At 40.7% G+C, this 23,637-nt stretch overlaps 1 protein-coding gene and 1 non-coding gene across 2 annotated transcripts in view; both read right to left on the bottom strand.

Annotated features, from left to right (window-relative positions):
- PITPNC1 (phosphatidylinositol transfer protein cytoplasmic 1) overlaps positions 1-23,637 on the bottom strand; it is a 219,308-nt gene that overhangs the window by 185,935 nt on the left and 9,736 nt on the right. The window lies entirely within an intron of this gene.
- Positions 22,029-22,138, bottom strand: LOC118672500. Its single transcript, XR_004973070.1, has one exon. It is a non-coding gene; the product is annotated as a U6 spliceosomal RNA (small nuclear RNA).

Here is a 23,637-nt window from a genome sequence, read left to right as displayed (position 1 = left end):
TTTGAAATTCGTGCACTCGGTGGAGGGGTCCCTGAGCCTGGCCTGTGCCCTCTCGAAGTCCAGGAGCCCTCAGGGGATGTCTGACAGACGGCTTAGGGGAGCGGGCCTAAGCTGTCAGTAGGACATCCTCTGCGCTGCTGCGGAGGCGGGAGAGGCTCCCACCACCGCAGTGCTCACCAGCTGTAAGCCCGGCTCAGGGTTTCTGGCTGAGGGGCTCTCCCCCTGTGGGAGTGCACTGACCACCAGGGGGCAGCACCTGCGTTGAGGGTCTGCCCCCTGGTGATCAGTGCACGTCATAGCGACCAGTCGTTCAGCTGTTCGGTTGATTTGCATATTAACCTTTTATTATATAGGATTTTTTGGTGTGCTGCAGAATTTTATTAGTTTAAATATATGTGCTATGAGATGAAAAGGGTTTAAAATAGAGACCTTACAGCCTGCAAAACCAGTAAAACTCAGTAGCCCTTTAAGAAAAAGTTGGGACCAGTTTGGCTCGGTGGATAGAGCATCAGCCTGCGGACTCAAGAAAAAGTTGGCCTGTAGCAAGGGTTTCCTGAATGAGCTGTGGCCATTTCTTCCTGCACAGTGATTCTTCTTTCTCTACAGAGGTCACTTATTAAGGGGCATACGAATAGCTGTAAAATTTAACAGGAACACCAATGTGATTTGGACTGGTGCTAAACCAACTTCAGACAAGTGTGACTTCCAGGGCTGCAAGGAATCTACTCAAAATCTCTTCTGTGAAACTGATCCAGATCATTCACAGGTGAAGTCATCTAAGAAGGGCCACTGCAACCCTGCACATGTGGATGGGGCCACACATTCCTACCAGGCCGGTGGGCACAAATATGGAAACCCTCCTCTTTTGTTTAGCAACTTTCTTCTCTTTGTCTTGTGCCCTAGAACCACAGCGTAGAAACCCACATAGACACACTGGGCACATACCCATCACATTCAAATGCAGGTAGACCATGCAACCCTGTAAGTTGAAAATACTAGTAACCAGCCCTGGTCTGGTAGCTCAATTGGTTAGAGCATCGTCCCAATACACCAAGTTTGTAAGTTCAATCTCTGGTCAGGGCACATACAAGAATCAACCAATGAATGCATGAATAAGTGGAACAACAAATTAATGTATTCCTCTCTCTCTCTCCCCTCCTTCCTCTCTCTCTAAAATCAATAAAAACTAAAAACAAATACTAGTAACCAGATTTCACCAACTCTCTATATTCAGCCCATATCCTCACCTTTAAAAAAGAAAGCAGTGCCTGCCGTGCAGGGTCACAGTGTTCTCCAGGTGAATAGCACCTCCCCCAGGTTAAGCCCCTGTGAGATGATGGAGAGTATTTCCCCAACACATGATGATTCTTGTGTCTATCAGGGAAAAGACCTTTATTCAAATTGTACTGCATGATTTGAAAGCCAAACCAAAATCTCAATGCCATCCTGGCAGTATTTCTATTAAATAAAATCCTCTGTTTTGTTGGGGGCTTTTAAAATCAATCTGCCACAAAAAGCTTCTGAACAAGTTAATAACACAGACGCCTGACTCACTCTGCAGCAAGCCCTCCTCCACAAGGAATCAATGGGCTTTGTTCAACATATCAAAATAGTTCATAGTCAAGCAGGAATACAATTAAAATGACTCTCTTTCTTAAATTCGTTCTCATATCTATATATATAAAAGCCTAAGGACCATTATGAGCAAACGACTAGAACAGCCGGTTGACCAGTCGCTATGACGTGCACTGACCACCATGGGCAGATGCTCAACGAAGGAGCTGCCCCCTGGTGGTCAGTGCGCTCCCACAGTGGGAGCACCACTCAGCTGACAGACCCAACCCGGTGGCCCACCAGCCCGGTGGCCCACCATCCCAGTGGCAGCCACTAAGTCCCTCAGTAGTCCTGCAGGTCCAATCTCTGGAGAACAGGCCAGGCACTGATGGACCAGTGCAGCCAGCAAGATCCCCACAGTGCCGCCAGCCTCCTGAAAGTCAGCCTTGGACACCGTGGCTGCTTCCCCTCCCTAGATGCTCCACAAAGAAGAAAGGATATAAAAGCAGTCACCAAGTGGCTCCTGACAACTGGCACGAACATCAGCGAGATGGATCTGGATCCCAGGCCAGCAAGGGCATCCCACCGACCACCCAGAGGGCCGATCGCGTCCTGCCCCACCCACCCACCAGGACCCCAACCGTGCACGAATCCATGCACTGGGCCTGTAGTATATATATAAAAAAGCAAGTATTCTAAAGTCTTGGGAGTATCAGAATCAAGACACAGCTGGGTTCAAGTCAGAACTCCGTCCTTCATAGCAGACCTGACGTTTACTAAATGAATATTACCCAGAAGGCAGTGAGGCACGTCCATATAATCACCACTTCTCAGCCCACTTCTAAAGATGAACAAACTGAAGCTCAGATTGTTGAAGTGACTTGTCCAAGGTCAAGCACCTAGTACGAACGGGCAGAACTGAGATTCTAATTCGGTCTATCTCCAAAACTCCGTTTTTTGTTTGTTTTCCCCCAAACTCTATGCAATGATAGTTAGACACTGTCAAAGGGCTATGACACCATCTCTGCCTAGGACAGGCCTGGGGAGGTGCTGTCTCATTTTTTCTCTCTGCCTCTCCTTTTATTCTTTGGAAGCATACACTGGGCATGGCCTGTCTTCAGATGATTTTGCTTAAATTAAGCCTTCTTTGTTACAGTCATGATTGAATCATACTTCCTGCAAGTTACACCAGCTCACCTTTCTGGGTTCTGAGAGTTCACAAATTCTTGGCTCATCTCTCATACTGTAACCCTTAATTTCAATTTGAAGTCATTTCCTTTTGGCCCAGAGGTATCACCTACATGGGGAGTCCGCCTCTCAATATTATTTCTGGAAGGTCTCTAATTGCCTTGGCCCTTCTAGAAGGTGAGCCCCATCAAGGAAGGCCTTGCTGGCTCATTCAACATTGTATTCCCAGAACTTGACAAATATTTAGTAGATGAATGAACACTGTTATCTCTGCGACATTTCAAGAAGGGAAGGAAACCAAGACACAGGTAAATTAAGGCCATGAAAGAGTAGGACTTCATAAAAAGTGATTTAAGAACAGCTATAACCTGGACAAGGGTGTCATCTGGTAGAACAACCAGGCTCTTATGCAATACTGCGTTATACAACAGGGTTGGAACAGCATAAATGGGTTTTGAAAGTTACCTTCCTCAGTTCCCAAGTCTTTCGGCAACAAAGTAAAAGACATTCATCCTGTATATGGGTCTGTGTGAATGAAGCCAACATGGGGGATAAGCTAACAGTTCTTGCTCTACCTGCCAAGTTCTCACAAGCAGCATAACGAAGAAAACCTCCTCTCAGCCTACCTGGAAGGGAGGACACCTGGGAGGGGTGTGCAGAGGTCTCCCAAAGGGTCATCTTTCCCTCTACACCCAAAAAAGACTAGAGCTGAGTAGGTTCTAGTTAACATCATGGGTAAGGCATTATTCATGATGGTGAGATTCTTAGTAATTATGGATTAGAACCCATCTTAGGCATTTCTGAATTTCCTTCCATGACATACAGACTACTAGTATTGATTTCATTAGAAGAAATGAAGAAAAATAAGTCTGATACCAAGACACTAAATGCTTCTATGATGAGAAAATATATTAAATGTCAGGAAATGAAATGAAAATAAAAACACAAGTAGAAAACTGTCCTGGTTCATCTCTGTGCGCCCCCAAGAGTTTAGAAAGTTGGCCGTGCATTGAAATTTTTGCTCCAGTTTCCAGGTTCCCAGGAATGACTACGTCACAGCCTGGGGGCATGCCAACAGGCTGTCTTACTCACTCCTGAGAACCTTCCTTTGAAGGTTTTGAAATCGTACTTAACACAAGTGTGCCATAAAAAGACTCACTAATCATTGATCAATAAAATATATTCCCTTCCACAGAGTGGCTTTTTTTTTTTTCTTTTAGCTTCAAACTGAAAAGCATCACTTTCCTGCTACCCCTCAGGGATCAAAGACAGAGTAATGTCAGGCCCATGAGCACAAAGGAAAATGAGAGCTTGACTTATCTCTGATAACTTTGTGCCTTATGTGTAGCCAGATGTGAATTGTTCTGGAACAAAGTTTTGTTGTTGTTGTGTTTTGTTTTTTTTAATGAATCAATTTACTCTGTAATTCAGGAAAAATAGGCTCCTCCCTTTCTCAGAAGTTTCCTGATACCATTTTTAAGGTTAAAACTAGAAAGTGTCCCCAACAGGTATAAAGATGGGCATTAGCTCTAGATCTGAGGCATGTACTGGATCACAGAATTTGAGGCAAGGACACAGAGAAGGACCTATGAGCCTGGCAAAGCAACTTGAAATGCGTGCTGGATAAAAATCTGTCTTAGGAGGAAGTGCACCATATCTATGCTCCACCTCAGAAACAGGAAACTTCTAGAACCCACGCCAATGAGCTAGAGCTTATGAACAATCGGGAAGCTTCCACTTCTCCATCACAGATACCTGTATTTCCCCCTCGCCCTCTGCACCTACTTTCACATTTTCCCTCTCCCTTTCTCCTCCTTCCCCTAAGCAAGCTTTTACTTTTGGTTGCAAGCCAGTCTGCTTAATTTCACTGAATTATCAACCCAGTGTTAATCTGGGCAAAGAGAGTGCTGTCCTCTACCCCTTACCAGATAAATAAGTTTGCACGCAAGGAGCTAGATGCTTTGTAAGGCCAAGCTATACCTAAGTCCTCACAGGCTGAGAGATCGCTGAACACAACCCAAGGCATCAGCAACGTCTATTTTCTCAGATCGAGGACATTCATTCTCATCATGATTAATCAAGCAACTTCCTAAAGTGATGCCATCCTTGGTTGCTGATGTCTTTCTTTTTTGTTTCCTCCCTCCAAGGAAGACTGATTCATGGAACAGGCAGGAATCTGCCACCCACCCAAAGAATGAAAAATGGAATTCTCTTGTGATAGGAAGTTTTTGCATGGAACACAGCAATTCCATTTCCTTGCACTGTAATTTTTAGGTCACTATTTACTAAGCCAGTTTAGAATATTCCATTTTAGTGTAAAATTGTCTTCTCTCAGGGACTGGCAGAGCAGTGCTGCCATAAACAAACCAACTGAGCAAGACAGAAATTTAGTCTCTAATAAAAATAGGTATCGGGAGCTTTGTATAGTCTGTAAGGCAATAAGATCTTAATCTACTATCTAATCATCTCCTGACAATGAGGTCATGCTCCTGGAAGCCTTAAGACTCAAATAATCTGTCAGGGAGATTTCTAACACACAGTTCCCAAGGAAAGGAAACCCCAATATACTACCTCATTCCATTGGCCAAGCAGTCAGAACCCCCTGTCTGTGGGAAACTAGGGAGACCTTTACAATAGTACTGACTGCAAAGGTATGCTAACAGTAGGAAAGGTGACAATTAGTTACTTAAAAAGTGTGCAGCCCTGGTCAGTGTTGCTCAATGGTTAGAGCGTCGGCCCAAGCACCAAAAGATTGCCAGTTCTATTCCCAGTCAAAGGAACATACTAGATTTGCAGGTTCATTAGATCTCCAGTCCCAGTCAGAGCACATGTGGGAGGCAACCAATTGATGTGTCTCTCTCACAGTGATGTTTCTCTCTCTCTCTTCCACTCCCTCCCTCCTTTCCACTCCCTGGAAATCAATGGAAAATATATCCTTGGGCCCTATCCGGTTTGGCTCAGTGGATAGAGCATTGGCTTGCGGACTGAAGGGTCCCAGGTTCGATTCCAGTCTAGAGCACATGCCCAGCTTGCAGACTTGATCCCCAGTAGGGGGAGTGCAAGAAGCAGCCAATCAATGATTCTCATCATTGATGTTTCAATCTCTCTCTCCCTCTCCCTTCCTCTCTGTGAAATCAATTTTTAAAAAAACTATATATATATATATATATAATTTCCTTGGGTGAGGATTAACAAACAAACAAAAAAAAAATGGGCAAATTCATACATGATCCATAGCACAAGACATCCAGAATTTTATAGAAAGCAGATTCAATTCAGGTCATTAAATACTATAGGTTTCTTGAGCAATGGGCCTTAGAGGACTCCGGAAGGCTGGCCCCCAAGAGATTATTATATGTAAATCAAGTTAACTGCTTCTGCTTCCCTTGCTGACACTACATTTCGAGTTCACTTTCCACCGTTGGTGGGGTCACGTGGGGGAGGCAGCCAGTCAATGTGTCTCTCTCACATTGATGTCTCTCCCCCTCTCTCTCTTTTTCTCCTTCCCTCCCTCCCTTCCACTCTCTCTGAAAAGCAATGGGAGAAAAAATATACTCAGGTGAGGTTTAACAAAAAAAAATATTTAAAAAAAATAAAAAAATAAAAAGCAACTTGGATCATTTGTATAGGTTCTTCTTTAATGATGATGTAGATGCCAAGTTAAATTTAAAACAAAGGCATATGGTAGTTAAATAAGTAAATAATGTATAACACACACACACACACACACACACACACACACACACACACACAAGAATGTATGGTAGAGCAAAAACCGAACTTCTCAAGTATGGCAGGACCCTACCCAGGTCCATCAGCCTCCTTGCACCTGCGGACACCAACAATAGGCTGGGAGAGGTGGGTAAGAATTTAGACAGAAATACACTGCATTTTCCCCAGCTCCCCATGACCACCTTGTTTTTCCTATGTTTATGGAAAAATATAGCATCTTAATCTAATCTTACAGTGAGTGAGATTATGCAAAACTCCACTGTAAATAAAATAGCAACACAAATGAACAATGAAAACGGGGTGTACACTTATATACAAAAGAGGACATTCTTACTTGGAAAGTTAAGTGAATTTTTCAGAGTTGGTATCTGTGTTCAAAGACTCCAGTCACAGCCACCTATCTTCCATATTAATCCATATATAACACTGATACTGCTGTGCCTTCAATTTGGCAATTATTCTTCAACATATGAGCAAATTACAGTAAAGAATAGCAATGCATTTTTACACATATAATAAATGTAAACTACATTCAGGTTTGCTCTTTGGGCAAACACGATTCTTAAAAGTCAATTTTTTCATTCTGAAATATGTGACTATTGCATATTTATCACATCTACTAGTAAGTCGGGTCTTTACTGCTTTTGAGCAAAGTTCTTTGCAAATCATCCAGAAGAAGGAAGAATACAACACAATCTTCAGAAAATGTTACAAAGGTTCAGAAAGAATCAAGTCAGAATGAGTTCCTGGGTTTGAAAGAGGTAACATTTTAAGATTTCATTTATTAAGGGCATGTCAAGGCCATTATGTAATCATGTCCATGTTCATTAGCTCTGATTTCAGAGAAAGGCAAGGTAATGAAGAGAAGAGACATTAAAAGTTGGCTACATGGTACATTTAGGGAACCATAATTAGTCTGATTTAGCCAGAGCGCAGGATATAAGGGAGGCACAGAGGGTGAGGTTGGGAGAAGTCTGCCCAGAAGGATTTTAAATGTCACAGAAAGGGGCTTGGACTCATTGTAAAAAAGAGGCTGTGCTGACCCAAGAGACTCAGAGAGAATGTGACATGGGTCTTGTTATTGGGAAACTTATAATCTAATGGAAGTGACCCCCAGAGAGGTTCATAAGCTAATGAAAGGCAGGAGAGAAATGAATTATGACAGGGGAGAAGGGAAAACTTCTCTGAGAATGAGGCATTTCAGCTGGGCCCTAAAGGATGAGTAGAACTGAGGCAGTAGTGGACAGCAACAAAAGAGCATAGTAGATGGAGAGAGTGTGCAAAGCCATGGAAGCAGAAAAGCAGAATATACTGGGCAAATGATGAGAATTTCAACTGAACTGTCAATTAAGATGCATGAGAAGCTCCCTATAGAAAGCATTTCCCCTTTGCTGCTGTTTTTGTCTACTGGCATCGCACTAACATGATTTGCCATTTTTCCTATCTGTTTGTGCTTTATTTTTGATGTTTACTGTCCGTCTCTACCTCTAAATGAGGGGTTAAATATTTTAGGCTTTGCAAGGTATGCGGTCTCAGCTTTCCTGTTGCAGTGTGAAAGTCATAGACAAGACATAAATATGAGTGTGACTGTGTTCCAGTAAAACATTACATACAGAATTAGGTGGCAAACAGGAACTGGCCCACATAATGTATTTTGCAGACCTCTGCTCTCAAATTCATGAGGACTGGGGCTGAGGTTGGGACTGTCTATGTACAGCCCCTAACAGAACCTGATGTGGCAGGCACTGAGTGACTATTTGGTGGGTGGCTGAATAAGAATGAATAAGCTGTAAAGCTGATTGAGATTCCATTGTGTAAAGAAATTTGTGTTTGAAAGTTTGGACTTCATTCTATAGGGAATGGGATGCCATCAGGTTTTTTGTTTGTTTGTTTGTTGTTTTTTAAAGTTAGGTGTACTGAGATATAACTAGTACAATAAAATTCATTTTTTAAGTGTATAGTTCAATAAATGTTGATATAAATTGTTTAAACAGTACCACATAGAGCACATTTCCTTTATTCCAAAAATGTGCCCAGAAGGACATTTCCTTGTGTCCCTTGACAATTAACCTCTCTTATCACCTCTCTTATTAGCCTCTAGTAACCACTGATCTGATTTCTGTAGGCTCATAAGAAAGTACTCTTGTTTTTGTCCAACTTTTTTCATTCAGCATATTTATTCCATGTTGTTGTGTGTACAGTTTGTTCTTCCTTATTGCTGAGAAGTATTCCATTGAATGGACCTACCACAATTGGTTGATACATTTACCTATTGATGGACATCTGGTAGTTTCTAGATTTTATCACAAATAAAAGAGGCACAGTCACTTTTAATCCCTGCCTTTGCTATTTAATAACGCCTCTGTTCTCTTTCAAAAGCATGTCCATACTTGGCCATGAGTTGGTAACTGGTGAGACTGGGTAAGGGTACATCATTCTCTCTATTTTTCTGTAGCTTTCAACTTTTCCATAATAAGAAAAAAATTAGGTACTTTATATAAAATGTTTTCTTGGTATGTATCAATATTAAAAACATTCAGTAATTCTAGAACTGAGCGAATGGGTCCAACTTGGAGGCCTTATTTAAAGAAGGTTTAAGTTTGATTCCTGTATTTGGTTTATTATAGTCATGGAAAGTCTTTACTAAAAATACAAATTCATTTATCCTCTCCTTAGAAATACTGAACCAGGTCACACCAAGTCATTCTTTTAAGCAGTTTGGAAAACACTGAATTCTCTGAGTGATCTAACCTCCAGTTTTAGTTTCATATGGAAAAGGGGGAACAATAAATCCAATTCTCCCACTGTCATCTCTTTCTACTCCTATGCATTCCACTTCTCTTCCATCATTCTCAAACGCTCAAATACACCGACATCGGATCCAGTAATCAACTAATTACAGAGGAAAACTGTAATGGAAAAACAATAGATACAAACTAGAAAGAAATCTGCAAATGGGAAACAATTTAAAAAAGGGGAGCCCGGCTGGTTCCTCGGTCATTGAGTGCCAACCTATGAACCAGGAGGTCACGGTTTGATTCTCAGTCAGGGCACAAGACTGCGGGTTGTGGGCTTCATCCTCAGTGTGGGGCATGCAGGAGGCAGCCAATCAATGATTCTCTCTCATTGATATTTCTATCGCTCTCTCCCTCTCCTTTCCTCTCTAAAATCAATAAAAATATATATATATATTTTTTAAAGTGGTGGGAGGAAGAAACTTAAGTATAAAGAGAAGCATGTGAGGAAATAACATAGTGGTCCTTATCATCTTCCTGTTGCTTCTCTTCGAATTAAATCAGAGTCTAAGGTCACAATGACCAGGGGCATAAATACAGGGATGCAGAGTGAGTGAGGAGTCATCAAGATTTTAATCTTGCCTTGAGTTGAGTTGCTTAACTCCAGGCATCCTGGGGATAGTGACAGGAGCACCTGGTTCTGTCAGAACCTGCTTGGAATTTCGACCTTCGTATCTCTCTTCTCCCGCAGATAAACAACTTGATCCTCACATACACATTAAAACCCTGTCCTGGGCTCCAGGCCAAGTCCTGTCCTCAGATTGGAAGGGTTTATTAGTCAAAGTAGTATTCATGAATACTTACTGAGTACCTACTGCAGGCTAGACCAGCTGTGAGGCACTTCCATATGTAACCTGAAAACCAGGCTTCTTATTTTATAAACACGGAAATTCTGAGTAACAGAAAATTTGGGCCGAGACCGGTTTGGCTCAGTGGATAGAGCGTCGGCCTGCGGACTGAAGGGTCCCGGGTTCGGTTCCGGTCGGGGGCATGTGCCTGGGTTGTGGGCATGTCCCCAGTGGGGGATGTGCAGGAGGCAGCTGGTCGATGTTTCTCTCTCATCGATGTTTCTAACTATCTCTCTCTCCCTTCCTCTCTGTAAAAAATCAATAAAATATATTTAAAAAAAAAAAAAAAGAAAATTTGGTTGGCTTGTCTAAGATCATAGAGATAGTATGACGTTGAAGTGAAGATTAGAAACCAAGATTACTTGACTCCCTAAGCCCTCATTTTTTCTAGGGGAAGCAAGTTCCATAGTGGAGAAGCTTGGCTCTGGAATCAGAATGTTTGGGCTCATCCTGACTCTGCCACTCACTAGCTGTGCCTCAGATTCTCTATTTGTAACATAGGGTAGCAATAGAATCCATGTTATGGGATTTTTTTTGTGCGGATTAAACACATTAATATAAACACTTAGCCCATACTAAGTACCCCCAAAATGATGGCCATTATTACTCTCTGTGGGAGGAGCAAGGGTCAAGCCCACTACGTTCTTCATGCTCTTGTGCACCAGTGATAGTAACAGTTGTTTCAGTCCATGTGAGCTGTTATAACAGAACACCATAGCCTGATTGGCTCATCAACAGAAATTTACTTCGTACAGTTCTGGAGGCTGGGAAGTCCAAGGTGAAGGCACAGGCAAATTCAGGATCTGGTGAGCAGGGTCTACTTCCTGGTTCATCAAGAGCTGTCTTCTCTCTGTGTCTCTCTGGGGTCTCTTTTATAAAGACACTAATCCCGTTCCTGAGGGCTCCACCCTTCTGACTTACCACCTCTAAAAGGGCCCACCTCCAAACACCATTACATTGGGAATTGGGTTTCAATATATGAATTTGGGGGTGGGGGAAACATAAACAGTCATAACGTCAACTTATTCCTGAGATCAAGATGCCTCCTTGTATTTGAGTTCCAGTTTTTTTAAAAATACAGAACCCGATGACCTATGAGTGCCCCTAGGGCTGGAGCATCTTGCCAATCTCCTCCTTCCCCTACCCTCATTCTTGCTTCATAACGGGCATCCTGTCCTTGAGCTCCACCCTGAGCTGCAACATTTCCCCACGTGCTTCTCTGATGTGGATAGGGTTAGGGTTCGGGTTAGGGCTAGGACTCGGGGTAGGGCTAGGGCTAGGGCTAGGACTAGGTCTAAGGTACCAAGAAAGGGAAGCATCCTTCCTACTCTCGCATACCCTGATTCTGCCAACTGCTACATTACACTTGCTCTGGACTCCGACTAAAAGAGCAGTAGTAGTTGTGCTATAGCTTTAATGAGCACACAAGCTCATTTACTATCAGCAAAAAGCTTCATCACCTCAACCCGCCAAAGATCTGTTTAAGCCCTCACACTAATAATTTACAAATTTAAAGAGACACTAATTGCATACTCGGTTCTCCAACTATTGACCTTTTGCTTGTTTAAAATAATTTTTATTAATAAAATATCAGAAGCCTAAAAGGCAAATTTCACTTGCAAATACTATTTTTTTTTCCTTTAGGTAATGGCTGTTTTCAAAGAGACACTAAACAAACAGAATGTTTAAAAACTGAATTTTCCCAAATGTAACTCTTATACATAGATGATAGCAGCATAAATATTACAATCACTTGGGAAAACATGTGCATAACTCTACTCTCAGGGACATGCCCCTAGAAAGACACTCTCATACGTGGGTAGTAAGAAACCTGAAGCATGTTCCCAACAGCAGTGTTCATAAAAACCAAACTCTGGAAACAAGCCTTTGGGCCCGGATCAAAGAATGGAAAATACATTATGGCAGATTCATATAAAGGATACTATACAGCCATAAAAATGAATGAATTATAGTTATACAAACCTCTGGATCAAAATGTTGAGTGAAAAAAGACCAAGCTCTGCAATTCAATGGGGAAAAATAGTCTTTTCAACAAATGGCTGGGACAAATGGATAGCCACATACAAAAGAAAGAATTTGGACTACTACCCTATACCATATACAAAAATTAACTCGAAATGAACTTAAAAGACCTAAATTTAAGAGCTTAAACTATAAAACTCTTAGAAGAAAACATATATATAATCTTTGTGACCTTGGGTTAGGGAATAGTTTCTTAGATATTACACCCAAAGCACAAGGAACAACAACAACAAAAAATGATACATTAGATTTCATCAAAATTTAAAACTTTTGTGCTTAAAAGGACATTATCAAAAAAGTGAAAGACAACCCACATAATGAGAGAAAATATTTGCAAATCATGTATCTGACAAGGGTCTAATATCTAGAATACAGAAAGAACTCCTACAACCCAACAATAAAAAGACTAATAATTTGAAAAGAAATTTCTCTCACATATGTAATACCCTTTGTAATACTTTAAGCAATAAAAAAAAAGAAAGAAATTTCTCTAAAGAGATACAAATAGCCAATAAGCACATGAAAAGATGCTCAACATCATTAGTCATTAAGGATATGCAAATCAAAACCACAATGAGACACCCCTGTCACACCCACTAGTATATCTAGAATAAAAAGACAGTAACAAGTGTTGGCAAGGATGTGCAAACACTGGAACCCTCATACACTGCTGGTGGGAATGTAAACAGAATTTTTAGGTGACCCATCAATTCCACCCCTAGGTACATATACAAAAGAATTAAAAACTGGTGCCCAAATAAAAGCTTGTAAATGAATGTTAGCAGTATCAGCATTCATAATAGCCAAAAAGTAGATCAAATGTCCATCAACTGATGATTAGATAAACAAAATGTAGTATACCCATACAAAGAAATTCAGCCATTAAAAGAAATGAGGTACTGATTCATACAACAACATGGATGAACCTTGAAAATATTATGCTAAGGAAAAGAAGCCAGTCACAGAGGCCGTACATTATATGATTTCATTTATATGAAATGTCCAGAATATGCAAATTCATAAAGAGATACAAAGTAAATTAGTGGTAGCCAAAGGCTGGGGAAAGTGGAGAATGGGAAGTGACTGCCAATGGGTACAGGGTTTCTTTCTGAGTGAAAGAAATGTTCTAGGATTAGACAGTAGTGATGGTTGCACAACCTGGTGAATATATGAAAAACTACTTACCTGTAATATATTTAAAAGAGTGAATGTTATAGTATGTGAATTATATTTCAACATGAACCTTGAATAGAAAGAAACAGGAAGCTGTTAAAGACTACATTCTCTCTAATGCCTGGTGCAGAGAGAGCCTGGGATCCAGGGAGGAGCATATAAAGTGTTAAACGAACTTCTTTCATCCTACTTATTATTTCCGATTGATTTTTAAAGACAATGGGAGAGAGGGAGGCGGGAGGGGAAATTGGTTGTGCCCTGTATACTCCCAACAGGGGTGAGGTGAGGAGGGGTAAAGGGGTGTATCCAATCTGCAACCCAGGTCTGTGCCCTTGACCGGGAGGGAATGGAACCTGTGACCTTCTGTGACCCTCTATGTGCAGGCCAATGCTCTAGCCACTGGGCATACCAGCCAGGGCTCATCCTACTTATTAAGAGGAGCAATGGGTTCATGGGTGTATGGCTTCATACCTATTCAATAGTTGATAAAATCAAAATTTTTAAAGAGTAATTTTTTCCCCATTTTTCAAGCCACAATCAGTACAAAAATTATATCTGAATTTAAATGACCATTAGGTGGTAATCAACCTCAACTAAGCAACCACCATGTGCAAAGCACCATAAAACGAACTGTGGGGAGTTAAAAAAAAAAAAAAAAAAAATGGCGGTGACAATCACCTTCCTCCAAGGAGCTCATAATCCAAACCATGAGCAGCCACCAACCAGCTCCCTCACAGAATAATCTCAGCACCAACTATTATTAAGGCACCCATTTCACACAATTAAGCAATTATAATATAAAATATATTTTACTTTAGCAGCTTCAACATTTTATTCTGAAAATCTGTTTCATCTCCCTCTTAGAAATCTGCTTTTAAGGACTCAGATAGAGGTGAAATTAGAGCATGCCTACAAGACTTCTTTTCTCACTGGAAGTAATGTGTTTTTAAAGCCCTGACTTAAATGATATCTTTAGATTATCACACATTCTCATCTAGGCTCTCTTAGTTTCTATTAGAACATTCATATAATGACATCTTGAAGTGCTTTTTTGCAAGATTCAGACTAGATAAACACAGAAGCTTTCTAAAAACAATCAAGGTTTCCCTCATGATTTATAATAGCTTTAAGGTAATCTAAAATTGTATCTACGTTTCTAGTTTCACTAAAATATGGCAAATGCAAATAATCTGAACTTGAACACTCTTGTTTTCATTAAGAAGATCAATATTCTTATTTTATATCACAGGTTCTGGGACATATACTCTGAAATGTATTGTTTCAATAAATAATTTAGAAATAGATAGCCATTTTAGGATCAACTGTCTATATTGATACGATTAACTTGCCCAGGAATGACTGTGAGCTGCCCTTTGGCTATAGAAAGCAATGGTGTTGTTGGAGAACACAAGTGGAATTTGTAGCCAAAGAACCCTGGGCTTGACTCAGCTCTGCCATTGACTAACTGCGTGCCTTTGGCAGATCCTGTGAGCCTCAATTTCCCTATCTGAAAAATAAAAATAATAGCATGTGCCTTGGAGGATGGCGGCAAGGATGACATGAGATAATTAACACAGAGGTCCTGGAACACTGGAATGTTCCACTAATGTTGGCCCTCTGTGTTTTCCCTTCCTCCGGCAAAACAAAGCCTTGCTAAGCAAACGCCCTCATAGACAAATATATCATTTTAATTAAATGCTTAGACACTAAAAACAAGTGGCTTCACCATTTACTAAATTTTCTCCTCCACGTGCTAAATTATAATCTTAGTTAAACTGCTTCAAAAATATCTAATGAAAACCTTATTTTAAAAATTAAAAGTAATGAGGAAGTAGAGCATAATCCATTCTTAAGCTTATTAATATAATTGAAGGCTTCCTTTCTACACCCAAATGCATACTGGTTTCTGCAACCAAGGTAAGCAGTTACGAGCTATATTTTAGGATTGAGATGTCACTGAAAAGTCACATAAAGACAGAAGGACATGCTAACCACATCTGCCACTCAGCCAAGAGGAGCAGCTAACATGATCAAATAACAGAAGCACGAATCAAAAACATTTTGTCAAATTGGAAATCAGCAGATGCTACTCATCGCATTTACACTTAAAAGTCCTGTGGTAATGCTTGCTGTTGCTATGAGGCTGCTGTTTTTGGTAGATTTCATACACACTGGAAGAAGAGACTTAGCAGTGACAGCAGATCTCCTGGATAAGGCCTGACCACCAATGCCAATGATGCCAGAGCATCACCAAAGCATAAGGTGCTGAAGTAAGTTCCGTGTTTTCCCTACTGGCCCTCCAATACCTGGGGTCAAATCCCACCCATGCCTGCCTTTGTATGGCCCAAGAGCTACAAATGGTTTTGCATTTTTAAGAGGTTGAAATAAATCAAAATTAGAGTAATATTTTGTGACATGTGAAAATTATATAAATTTCCAATTTCAGTGTTCATAAATTAAAAAATGTATAAGCCTCACCTGAGGATATGTTTTATTGATTTTTAGAGAAAGAAGGGAAAGAGAAAGAAATGTGGATGTACTAGTAAGAGAGAAAAATCCATCAGTTGTCTCCCAAACGTACCCCGTTCAGGAATCGAACCGGGAACCCAGGCATGTGCCCTGACCAGGAATGGAACCAGCAACTCTTCCGTGCACGGGACGACACCCACCCAACTGAACCACACTGGCCAGGGCTGTTCAATGTTTTTTAAAGGGCAGTATCAAAGGAGGACCACTGGAATGAGATGGGAATCTGGAAACCATTTATTTTGAATAGTTGGGGGAATTGTGAATATGAAATCATAGAAGATAAAACCGAAGGATGACATGTCTTTAAATATTTAAAGACTCGGCATATGGAAATGGTTGTGTCACTCTAGAGGGAAAAAAGAGGAACGATCATGAAAGTTCTAGGGAGGCAGACATCAACGAAGCATAAGAAAGTGTCTTCTAGCCGAGACCGGTTTGGCTCAGTGGATGGAGCGTCGGCCTGCGGACTGAAGGGTCCCAGGTTCGATCCCAGTCAGGGGCGTGTGCCTGGGTTGCGGGCACATCCCCAGTGGGAGATGTGCAGGAGGCGGCTGATCGATGTTTCTCTCTCATCGATGTTTCTGGCTCTCTATCTCTCTCCCTTCCTCTCTGTAAAAAATCAATAAAATATATTTTTTTAAAAAAAAGTGTCTTCTAAACGAAGAGGGCAATCAGAGAAGAGGTCATACCTCAAAAGAGCAAGGACCCTCCCATGCTGGTACTTAAACTGAATGGCAAGATGATCACTATGCAAGATTATTATAGAAAGGATTCTGACAGGGTGTAGGAAGCTGAACTGTTTTAACACTTGGATTCTTTCTATGATTTTATCTAAAAGGAAAAAAAATGATCATAAATAAGTAAAAGCTTAACGACAGGTCATTGGAAAACAATTTCTACTACCACATTCACTCAGGATTATACCTACAAAGAAATACAAATATATGTATATATGTGTATGAATCTATATGTATGTGTACATGGCACATTAAAAAGAGGCCTTCCATTTAAATAAAGAGTACATCAGCTATAAAAAGAATCACATTAAGAAAAGAAGGGTTATTTTTAGGAAGAGGCTCCAATTACATAAAATGAGGAAAGGATATCCACTGCTAAATAAAATCAGCTAAAGTCTTTCCCTGTGTTACTGCAGGAAATCGGCATGGCACTGCTTAAAAGAAGCGGGAAGTCTATATATAATATGGGAAGGAGAGGACTGTGTTAAAAAAAAAAAAAAGAGGGCACAGCTGCATGATTTACTTGCACTAGACTTCTTTGCAAAAGAGTTTTACGAACATCACAAAGTACAGCCACCTGTTAAGCTGTTATTTTGGCCTATCTATTTTCAATGTCAATCTTGACACCCAAGCAAGAGACACACCACCATAGCAACATACTAGTAAACATCACGGTGATGGAAAGTAAAATTTTAAGAAGCAACTCATAGCCCCTGCAGGGCTGGAAATAAATTAATCCATTTTTTACTATAACATAACATTCCCACTCTGCAAACTCAGATCCTCTGGGTATCTATCTTAGAATTCCTTCCCATGAGCCATGTGGAAAGTAGACACTCCAAGTGTACTAGGTGGTCCCCCTAAAATAAAGGGGTTTAAAGTGTGAGACAATGCAGTGGATAGAGCGTCGGCCTGCGGACTGAAGGGTCCTGGGTTCAATTCCGGTCAAGGGCATGTACCTGGGTTGCGGGCACATCCCCAGGAGATGTGCGGGAGGCAGCTGATCGATGTTTCTCTCTCATCGATGTTTCTAACTCTCTATCCCTCTCCCTTCCTCTCTGTAAAAAATCAATAAAATATATTTTAAATAAATAAATAAATAAATAAAGTGTGAGACAATGATCATTTTGTGCATAGCTCAGGGAATGCATGTTTACTATGTATTCATGCAGTACCCACAGATGGGCAATTATCATCACCCCTTACATTTGTAGGCTCCATATCTCATGTGATCAGTCTTCGATGGAGTCAAAAAGAGAAGTAGTTGACAGCTGGGGAAACTGAGGCACAGGAAAATTGAGTCTTCCTAAAACAATTCATGGATTATCACACAGCAAGAATTCAGCCAGTTCTTCTAAGTCAGTGGTTCTCAACCTTCCTAACGCCGCGACCCTTTAATACAGTTCCTCATGTTGTGGTGACCCCCAATTTCATTGTTACAAATTGAACATAATTAAAGCATAGTGATTAATCACAAAAACAATATGTAATTATATATGTGTTTTCCGATGGTCTTAGGCGACCCCTGTGAAAGGGTCGTTCGTCCCCCAAAGGGGTCGCGACCCACAGGTTGAGAACTGCTGTTCTAAGTCCATGCTCACACTCACTATACTGCACCAGCCCACACCAGAAAACCCAAATAGGACATCACAAGTGATAAAATGCAAAGTGTTTAATTAAATGAAAGGGTAGAGAAAAAATGAAAGAAAAATAACGTTTGGAAGTAATTATACTTCTTTACAATGATGAAACTCCCTGAGGGAGCTGGGGCAATTACCAGGACTTCAAATGTGACCGCTGTCAGTTTTGGCTGATTTGCAATTCAAAAAGACCCAATAAGAACAGAAAGAAAGCTGATCTTCCAGCTAGAAGATGAGACACACCCAGAGGGTGTGTCGTGGGGGAGGCATAGGGCGGTGGCGTGCCATCAGGAGTCTGCATCGGGTGAGCGGGTTCCATCCCAGGGCAGATCTGAGCCCAGAGGTCAGCAACACAGGCCTGGACTCCAATCCAATCCCAAAATTCGCTGCCTCTTTTTTACTTTGTTCTGAATTTTTCTCAGTCTGAGCGGCCTGTAAGGCTCTTGGCAGCTTCTTCTCCAGGTCCACAGAAGAGACAGTCCAAAGGCCAGGGGAACACTCAGTGTAGCATTCCGCAGATGACGAAGAGATGACTCTATGATGAACCTTCTGTGAGGCCAGGGATTTGGCTGCTTTTGACCTAAGAACCAGTTCTGAACCTCTTTGAAAAATTAGACGATTTCTGACAGACACAAGCAACATTTTTTTTTTCCAAAAAGAAACAACTCCTGGAGGAGTTGTGGGCAAAAGGCTGAACACCTACATAAATAATGGCTAATTTTAAATGCACTTGACCTTTTTGGAAGTGTTTTTCTTGAAAAGGCTTAAGGGAATTATTCCATTTGAACAACTAATAGCCTAATTACTATATTTTTAAAAAACAACCACCAAGCTCCTTTTCAGCCAGATCTTGGCAAGAAATCGCTGAAGCACACCCATATCTGCAGACCCACAAGTCACATTGCTGAAAAACATAATTACACTCGGCGGTGTCCAAATTCCCATCAGGCACAATCCAAAAGAAGTGAACTATTGAATCCCGAATCTAAAGGTTTCTCATTTTGGACACGGTGCCTCTTAATGAGCAGCAAAAACATAATATAAAAAAATGAACATTCATCATGGCCTTCAATGGTCCAGGGTGTGGGTCTCCCGCACACTCGGTACAGTCTGTACCCTACTGAGTGAATGTAATTCCAGTGACCCTACTCTCTGCACTTAAGGGAGGGAGGGGATTCAATAACCATATTTCATATCTTTAAACCTGTCTCACTGAACAAAAGAACCATCCATTTTCACAGCATTTTTAAAATATTGATAAACCACTTTTATCCACTGCATCACTTTTATGGAGGCTGAATGACCAGAATGATGGATATGTGTGAAAAGATATTAAGGGGCCACATTAGTCTTTTCATCCACAGCAGCAGCATCATAATTTCAGATCACGGCAAACTCAGCAAAATGTTCTTCATGGAGAACTATGTCACCAGGGCACTACCTGTAAGGAACTAACACGTTTCAGAAGACATGCCCCTGTTTTCAGAACTACCTGTCCATACAAGCCAGTGATTACGTCTTGTTTTCTCAAACATCTATCCAGTGTTGTTTCTCTGTTTTGTTTAATAGCTAATGACTGGTTTAACAAGGGTTTTGTTTTCTATGACTCTGTATTACAAGGGTCTAATATTTCAGGTGCATTAGAGGTTAAATACACCTGTAATGTTGCCCAGACACACTGGAAAATGCTCTCAGACTGGATCAAAATGCAGGACTAACATGTTTCTAGATCCCATTATTTTCTTGGATAGTGCATGGAACAAACTTCTCCTTGACAGTGGCAGGACCATCATCCCATAAAATGGAATGAAATCCAGGTTGTCAGCTAGTGAGTTAAAAACTCTATCTATAGACATCACTAAGAAAATTGGACAAGAATGAAAATGTAACAAAATTAAATGACTTAAATTATTTTGTTCTCCTAAGTTAAACATTTATAAAATCCTAAAAGAATAAAATGAAATAAGATTTTAGCCCTGGGTGGGTTGGTTGGAGTGTCATCCCATACACCAAAAGGTTGTGAGATCGATCCCCAATCAGGGCACGTACAGGAGGCAACCAATCAATGTTTCTCTCTCACATAGATGTTCCTCTCTCTCTCTCTTCCTTCCTCTCCCTCTAAAAATAAAAACATATCTTCGGTTGAGGATTTTTTAAAAAATATTCCTTAAAAAACTCACATTTAACTACACTTCCTTATTCAGAAAAAGGGTCCAATTAATATCTATTTCCTCCTGCGCCCTGACTGGTTTGGCTCAGTGGATGGAGCATCGGTCTGCGGACTCAAGGGTCCCAGGTTCGATTCCGGTCAAGGGCATGTACCTTGGTTGCGGGCACATCCCCAGTGGGAGGTGTGCAGGAGGCAGCTGATCGATGTTTCTCTCTCATCGATGTTTCTAACTCTCTATCCCTCTCCCTTCCTCTCTGTAAAAAATCAATAAAATATATTAAAAAAAAAAAATATCTATTTCCTCCTGGGACAGGAATAAAGCATTATCATTAATCAAATATGCTGTCTTCTATGTTAATAGAAGAACACTTGTCAGTGCCAACCTTGTTTGTTTGAAATGCTTCTAAAATGCCAGGTACTTTTTCCTATCTTAGTATTTTAAACAAAAAAGGACTTTTCTGTTAGATGACAAGATAGTATTAGGTACCCCTGAATTTAAATTTTCAAGCACTTCAGTTGTTGCTGCAAAGGTATAGGTCATTATCTGAGTCATCAATGCCACCCAAAATATGGATATGGATCCATCTTGTCATATTCTGCCTTTGAAAGAAAGCAGAACTCAGGAAAAATTCTAGTTAGTTTCCATTAATTTAACTTCTATTGGCTTTATTTCAGGAAATGGTATATGAGTTTAATGATAAATAGAAAGGAGACTTAAAAAAGACAAACTGCCCTAAACCGGTTTGGCTCAGTGGATAGAGCATCAGCCTGCAGACTCAAGGGTCCCAGGTTCGATTCTGGTCAAGGGCATGTACCTTGGTTGCGGGCACATCCCCAGTGGGGGGTGTGCAGGAGGCAGCTGATGGATGTTTCTCTCTCATCGATGTTTCTGACTCTCTGTCCCTCTCCCTTCCTCTCTGTAAAAAAATCAATAAAATATATTAAAAAAGAAAAAAAGAAAAACTGAACAGCTACATCAAACAGTAAATTCATACAGACAAAGTAAAATGGCAGTTGCTAGGGGCTGGAGGGAGGCAGAATTGGGAATTATTGCTTAATGGGCACAAAGTTCCACTTTTACAAGATGACTTTTAGAGATGGATGGTGGTGACGGCTGCCCCAACAGTGTGAATGTACACTGAACACTATACTTAAAAATTATTATTTTTTTACAAACTAACCAGAATTTACACATCCGACCAATTAAGTGTGGTCCCTTCAAATAGCTCATTTTAGGTGGTTACATGTTTTTTCCAACACTGCTGACAAAGAGCAAAACATCTCTGAATCTCCACTGTGGAATGAAAGGCAGGTTTGTTTGGGTTTTTCATTGTTTTAAAATTCTCGATCCTGGTAAATGTCTTTTGAGGCTAATATTTTTTTTCTTTAAAAAAAAAATATGGCCCAAACCGGTTTGGCTCAGTGGATAGAGCGTCGGCCTGTGGACTGAAAGGTCCCGGGTTTGATTCCGGTCAAGGGCATGTACCTGGGTTGCGGGCATATCCCCAGGAGGAGATGTGCAGGAGACAGCTGATCGATGTTTCTCTCTCATCGATGTTTCTAACTCTGTATCTCTCTCCTTTCCTCTCTGTAAAAAATCAATAAAATATATTTAAAAAAAAAATATGGAACACTTCACAAATTTGCATGTCATCATCCTTGCGCAGGGGCCATGCTAATCTTCTCAGTATCGTTCTGATTTTAGTATATGTGCTGCTGAAGCAAGCACGAGGCTAATTTTTAATTTGGAAAAAGAAAAAGTTCCATTTTCAAAAGAAATCATTGTATGAAGTTAAAATGTGTCATGGAAGTCCACATGAGGGGCTAACTTGTGCACGGGCTTAGTAAACTGGCTCTGGATGAAATGCTAACAAAGGTGAGCCATCTCAGCAGGGGGGGCAAATAAATATAGCGGTGGGCAAAAGCAGGTTCAAGTGTGACTAGTACATTTTGGTCATTTTTCATGCCCTCCACTTTGCTTACCTCCACAGGAAGTTTTAAGTTTTTGACTAAATGTGTCAAAAAATATGGTGTCGCTTTGTCTGTTCCCATCATTATTTTTAGATCCCGAGTTTGAGAAAGCTCACAGGTGCTCATCAGTGAACATCTCTGCTGCTGATGTCTATAAAAGCCAAAGGTTTTCACTGCCATTAAAAGGAATAATTTTCAAAATTGTAGAGGTGGTTCTTTTTTTAGAGCATGAACTACAAGTTATTTTCAAAGGAGTATGACTCATTTATCAAAGTTAAGCTGAGGAATGTCACTTGGTTTAGTACTTGGGTAAAATTGATCATTCAATGGATAAAACTTGTGGACCACTCTCTCACCTTAACCGGAATACAAGACCTGCCTTCCCCCAACTATTTTCTTTGATAATCCTGAACAAGTTATTTAATCTTTAATAAATCACCACTAGTGCTCCTTCCAGCTTTAGGATTTTAAGGAAGGTAAAACTGGGTAGAGGAAAGAGCATGCCTAAGGAGTAGGGACCACCTAGGTGGGAATCCAAGTCTATCACTGATCAGCCATGCAAGCACCCCTGGTCCACATTTGTAAAGTGGGATGATAATATCTCACTCACAGGGCCATTCTGAGGACTAAGTGAAATAAGAAGACACTCCACAAGTGTAATTTCTCTCTTTCCCTCCTTTGCACGTGAAATGTGGCTGCTATCAGTCCAAGCATATAAAATAGAAATAAAAATTTAAAACACTTTCCAAACAGTGTTTCATGGAATGCACTGCTGAGGCATATAGTGCTGACTATTTTATTATGTGCATAAAAGCAAGGTTAGTGCAAGGCCACACTCAACCAGACCTTGTGACACAGATCTAGCTCCTAAGACAGTCATGGCAAGTAACTTTCACAATTTATGTGAGACATGAAGACAGAGATGGCTCAGATAAGCAAAATGAACAGTGAAACCCTTGGCTTTCAAAGCACTGTTCAGTTCTCCACAATTCTTTCCGGAAGTCTGGGTTCAATACTCATCAACAGGTCATATCACTGTCTCTATAAACTGGCGATACATGTTGGAAACTTTTTGGCCAGAGAATCAAGAGATAAGTGACGCTTTGCCATTTTAGAAATAAATAAGTAAATCCCACTAAAATGTTTAAAACAGACAAAAATATTACACAGCTTTGGGGAAATACAAACAATCTAGCAAATAAGACCCAGTGCACTTGAAGGTTTCAACAACTTCATTATACAGCAGCTCCCCACCCC

This window comes from Myotis myotis, unplaced genomic scaffold, assembly GCF_014108235.1.
Source record: "Myotis myotis isolate mMyoMyo1 unplaced genomic scaffold, mMyoMyo1.p scaffold_m19_p_17, whole genome shotgun sequence".
In the NCBI taxonomy this organism is placed as follows: Eukaryota; Metazoa; Chordata; class Mammalia; order Chiroptera; family Vespertilionidae; genus Myotis; species Myotis myotis.
The sequence above is the reverse complement of the archived record's forward strand: the minus strand, read 5'-3'. Positions and strand labels throughout refer to the sequence as shown.